Here is a 6000-nt window from a genome sequence, read left to right as displayed (position 1 = left end):
TGGAGTGGTGCGAGCTTCAGCTGCCATAAAAGAAGGGAGAGGAATAAGAGTGTTCCACAACTCGGAGAAGATGATTTACCAAAAATAAAAAAAAAAAAAAAAAAGGATGTCAGATTCAGATATTTATACAGTATAAAATATTATAGATTCATGCTGAACATCTGTTTACATTCAGGATCTAAAGAGGTTTTTATGGAAAATGAAAGAAAAATGCATTATTACACAAAATAGCTTCATGAATAAGAGGGATTTTGCTGTTCTGAAATTGAATTAACAATATGTGATCTGCTTTACTATCTACACCAACAGAACAACAAAACTTCATTGTTTTTGTGGTCAACAATTGTAGAGGTTTTTTCCAGCCAGTATAGGTGACTTGAAAAGTTAAAAAGTTTGTTTGGAGTCGCTGGTGGAGCAGTGAGAGGAAATGTTCTCATGATATGTAAAACTGTTATTCATACTTGAACACTTTCATAAAAAAGAAAACTAAAATTATGCTTTTAAAATTGGAAAGTTTTGGGTTTTGCTGACAACGAAAGTGTCCTTTGGTAAATGAGGATGGAAAAGTTTGCTCATTTACTTATGACTAACTAGAGTTGCTTTTTACAGTAAGGAACATAAAGAACTATGTCTTTGTTTTTGCTTGTGATCAGTTAAAAAACGTATAGTTTGAACTTCATTTAGCTGTATGAAAGATGTGGTGAGTGCATCACTCCTCCCAGTAAGACAGGGTGATGACTTTGGTTTGACAAAGCTTTTACAGTGATACTTTTACGTTGCCAAGCCTGTTACAGTACTTTGATCCGTTGGTGTGTGGTCAAAAAAGATGCAAGCTCTGCCCTAATTAAGGCAAATATTTATACTGAAGAACCTTCTAGAGAGAAGCATGTTATGTGAAGCAGAAGTATGTCAAACGGGGATGATTAAAGATGTTAAATTTATATTCACAACTTAGGTATTTGTGTTGCAGTAGTACTTCTGGTCTTCATCATGGGTCAGATGTTTGGAATTGTATAATAAACCCCAAGATTTTATAAAGCAAACATCTAATGATGATATGAGACCTGAGATAGCAGTTAAATTTAAAAATGTAACAAATTAGTAATAATAAATGTGTTAAGATAGAGTTTTCATATTGAATATCTATCTACAGCTGTATATGTACTGTGAGGTGGTTTTTAACAGATGATTTTTCATAGTGTCTCATTCACTACAGATAAACTGCCACCAATAGTCGTAAGCTTGATCTTTTCATGACCTTCAGTCAGGGAGATGTTAGCAGGGTGGGATACAATTTACTTCATCCTGGAATTTGAAGAAAAGAGTGCAAAAGTTCAATAAAAGTGGATCGTTTCATATTGATGAAAGCTACAGTGGAGAAACCAGTAGAGGTCAGTGCAGAGTGCTGAAATGGAAGGAGAGTGCCAAGGCTTTGTGCATTTGTGCTCTCTACTTTTGATCTTTAACTTTTCCTTTAAAATAGGGTAAAGGCTTACAGTGGCTTACAGCCAATATTCCTATCCTCTTCGAAAGATAGACTAAACATACTTGTGACAATATGATAATGTCACACTGCTTAAACAGATCAATTTAAGCAACAAACCACATTTTGTTGCATGTTATAGCTTGCAGACAGATGCTGGAAGCCTTATTTGGTGGAAGCATTACTGAAACCAATGTGTAATACTTATTACATACATTGCAGTGATAATACATCTAGTTGATGGCTATGTAGCAAAAAAAAAAAAAAGTAGGAGAAAGGATAATTTTTAGGGAACAAGTTTTCAAATATTTGAAGTTAGAGTAACAACAGAATTTTTCTCATTTTTGGTAAAAAGTTTGTAAAATTATCGTTATGTGGTGTTTTAAAAGTCTTTTCTTTGTGTATATACATAGATATGCAGGGGAGTGGGGTGAGGCAAACAGACTCTGTATATAAAGTTGAATTATCTTTTGTTTCACTTTTTAAAGCCATTGTTTGCTTGTGGTTCCCTTTTGTGATTTAAAGCAAGGAAAAAAATCACTGACTATAGTCAGTGCATGAAAAGATCCTTCAATATATATTAGCTGCAAAATCTCCTCTCTGAAAAGGCTTCTATTCAAGCTGCTTTCTGTGAATCTAGAAAGAGCAACCTGCCTGTCCCCATTCTGTTTCCTTACACTTTAACTAAGTACTTAGAAAATGAGCTTGCTATTAAATTGTGATTGTTGAATATCAAGGAATTGCAAAAAAATTATCACCAGATAAAAGAGGTCTTGTTCTACTTTGATTCAAATGCCAACTTACATCTGCTGTCTATGATGTTAGGGGGAAATTTCCCGTACCTTTAAAGAGAGTAGAGCCACACAAACAGTAAATATTCTTGAAAATCCTCTTCACTTGTTCTGCTTACCTTTCATGTCCTTCTTTAATTTGATTATGGAGGCATTGGAAAGAATCCAACACCTTTGAAAATCATACTTTCTTTTCATTTCCTTTATCATGCTCTTAAAAGTGTCATGAGCCAGACAGAGACTCTGCAGCCCTTCCTCACAGGCACTTGTTCTGTGTAGCATGAGTGGGAAGGAAGCTCCAAGGGCTTTAAAGGGAGGATTACAGCAAGGGAGGGATTCCCTGGTAACTGTAGCAGCTATCAGCTGTATAAATTGAGGTGGGAAGGAGAGAGAGATGCTATAAACTGCTGTTGCATATCTGACCTGTGATATGTTTTTGCTGCAATTCTCTGTGTAACGTCACATACAGGTCTTCCAATCCATGGGTTTCATGTCAATATCTCCATTTATACATGTAGCATAAAGTGCTGGATTTGTGAAGCCAATGAAGTGCTCGTGTTTGAATCAGCAGAGAGACCAGAATCTCTACAGGCTTGTTTCACCAAATTTTTTTCCCTAGGGCAAAGAAAACTTAGAAATAATCTCATTTTTTTCATAACACAGGATCCCATCTAATATAGTGGCATACAAGTGATAGTATGTCAAATGACAATTTCAAGTAGGAGTCACAATTTTTACCAAAACCTTGCACTCAATTCCTCTCAATTCAGTTCTTCTTTAAAATTGAAGAAACAACTTTAAGTACTGATTTCACTCCTGGATTTGATTGTGTTTTGAAAAAATAGTCTTGAGTCCAAAAGTCAAATCCCCCTTCTCTCCCCACATAAGCTTCTGTCATCCGTAGCATTTTGACAAGCAATATATTCCAGTTGGCTTTTACATATCTCTCTCATTTTTTGTTGGTTAAAAAGGGTGTGAGAAGTTGTGTTTAGCTGAGCCACAGTGGAAGTGCTCGATTACAGTAGCTGATTCTCTTCATTAGTTATTAGTTATTTGTTCCTCCTCAAATGCTTTTCCCGCAAATTAGTGCAGAGGTTGAAATTAAGGTACTATTTATAACCCTCAGTGCTCTGGTTTTAGCCAGTCAGTGTTGAAGTCCACAAGTCCAAGTGGACTCTTGATTCAATTAAGTTTGCTTGTTTGTTAAATTTCATTAGCAGCTGGCCTGCTTTTTTTTTTTGACTTTTTCTTTTCTGTAACATCCTGAATACAAAACCCCAAAATTCAGAGACCAAAATAATGTTGCTGAAAACGTGTAGTTTAGTCAAGTGTAAAGCTATGCTAGAAGTTTGGTGTTCTTATCTGTATGCTGACCAAAGATAGAAGATTGCAACCTAGCAGCTCATGACCAAGAAACAGAAGGTCTATCTTATTGCTGAAGTTCCCAGTCTGTCATAGATCAATGTTTGATATTTTCTTGATTGTGGTATTATTCATACATACAGGTATGGTAATATCATGTTCTCATTTTTTTTCCCCTCCCTTTTGATGTCTTTGATCTATTCTTTTTTTTGCTGCTTTGTAGAAGTTTTACTCTGCAAAGTAGTTGTGCATAGTAAAATTATCTTGCCACTATACAGCTACGTTTTACATTTGTTTAACTCAGGGATGTATTTCTTCATTCTTAGTTCATAAGGGGGTGGGGGTGACTACCAAAATCTTTATGGTACCTGAAATGAAGGTATCTGTCATTCAGATAAAGCTTTGTGTTCTGTTTAGGCATGTATCAAAGAAAATGTGTGCTTGTGTCCAGCTGGGAGTAGCCCTGATTCAGTGGTGATCAGTGACCAAGATAGCAGTGCTAGCGAAAATCTCCTCATGTAAACAAGGAAACTGTGGCATTTGCACCAGCAATTGAATAAATTCAGGCTCCTTATGGGTAATTACATTATCAATCTGCAGATTGCAAAATAAACTTAAATAAATTAGAGCCAGTAAATTAGAATGATAAATGTAGGCAAATAAACCGTAATTTCAAAAATTCAATACGGAGGAAAAAGATATAGATTTTTCACCCATTTCATGAATAAATGGACAGCCTAAGCAATTGGTGTAATTCTGGGAAATGTAGACATATATCACAAGAAAATGTCAATATTGCAGTTTTGTTTTTGGTGGTTCTATCATTTTACTGAAACATATCTACGGAGGCATCTTTATTTCTAATGTGCTTTAAGAATCAGAAATGGTGATTTTCCCCGATTATATTAGATTGGATCATGTAGCTGGGTTTGGGTGGTTTTCACTTTATCCTGGATTTCTGTTGGGAGTTTGTTACCTGCCCTTTTCACTGTGTATCTCAAATCAATACTAGGCTTTTTTTTTTCATTGCTTCACTTTCTCATATGTCAAGAGCAAACTTCAGATGCCAGTCTCTTGATATTCTTTGACTCCCACTGAAATCCATACAAAGCTGATACAAGTCTTGAGTGTCTCACACATCCTGGGAACAAAAAAAAAAAGCAACCAACTTATGGTGTGTGGTGACCTAGAGCTGAGGAACTGTAGCCTTTATGAACTCAACATTAAATCTGAGGATATGTGGTACTAAACCTTTCTAGAAACTCTGTAAATCACTCCTCTTTCCTAGAAAATTTCTGTTATTTCTCTTACACTTATGTATTTCTAAGAGTTTAATACTCACACTGCTGTCAACAAAATAAGTGTGAATTCTCTTTTTGTAATACATATTCATGTTTATGTTTACAAGCAAAGTGACTTCAAAAGATATTTATGTTTTTAACAAGTCTCTTCCAAAAATTGAATCCTATATTTCGCTCTACTGTACAGAATAACTCTTCTATCAATACTCTGTAACACATGAAGGTCTTCTGTAGAAGATGATTGTGATTAGTCAATATAGTGCAAGGGGTTATTAAGAATAGGCTTCACAGAATAGAAAATATTCAACAAGTATGCTTACTTTTTCTTTTTCTTACTTTTCCATGCTTTATTTTTCCTTTTTTACTTTGGTGGCCCATCTCAGTTTCAATTTTATGCCCTAGGTTTTCCCAACACTGTAAAAATACAATGAATAACAATGTTATTTGAATATGTTATTTTACTATTCTTTGGGGATTTTATGTTGGCCCAGAAAAAGAAGTACGCTCTTCTGAAAACTTTTAATCTATGTTTATATATATTATATTTTTATCACTACACTCATATTTTAGATCTATATATGTATATGAATCTGTGCAGAACATTTTGAAATTTCTGCAGGGAAATGATACTTAGGAGCTCACTAATATATTTTATGATCTCAACAAGTTAATATGGACATTATTTTTTTCCAGGAATTAAGATGTTAAACTTAAGAAAACACTTCATTAATATTAGATGAAATATGGATAAAAGTCTGAAAAAATACTAACTGCAGCTTTAAACAGCATGAAACTGAAACACATTTCCCATGAACTTGACCCACAGAAATATTTTTTCTATTTTTCTCGGAAATAATTTTATTAGTAGTGCTCCTATAGAAGTGTTAATCATGTGATCGCATGTGTCAAAAATATTCCATTTTGCTAGCAGATTTATGCTACTTCAGAGAAAATATATGAGTAAAGATTTTCTGGCAGCTTAATGTTGGTGGTAAAGATGACCATGGAGAATATGAATGTTTATACCTGGTATGCTTATACCCCGTTCTCTTATAAAAAAGGG

The 6000-nt window shown here is 34.5% G+C and overlaps 1 protein-coding gene across 4 annotated transcripts in view; it reads left to right on the top strand.

Moving 5' to 3' along the window:
- ST18 (ST18, C2H2C-type zinc finger) overlaps positions 1–6000 on the top strand; it is a 169304-nt gene that overhangs the window by 841 nt on the left and 162463 nt on the right. The gene's annotated exons all lie outside the window — the stretch shown is intronic.

Source organism: Corvus brachyrhynchos, unplaced genomic scaffold (genome assembly GCF_000691975.1).
Source record: "Corvus brachyrhynchos isolate BGI_N302 unplaced genomic scaffold, ASM69197v1 scaffold60, whole genome shotgun sequence".
Lineage (NCBI taxonomy): Eukaryota > Metazoa > Chordata > Aves > Passeriformes > Corvidae > Corvus > Corvus brachyrhynchos.
The sequence above is the reverse complement of the archived record's forward strand: the minus strand, read 5'-3'. Positions and strand labels throughout refer to the sequence as shown.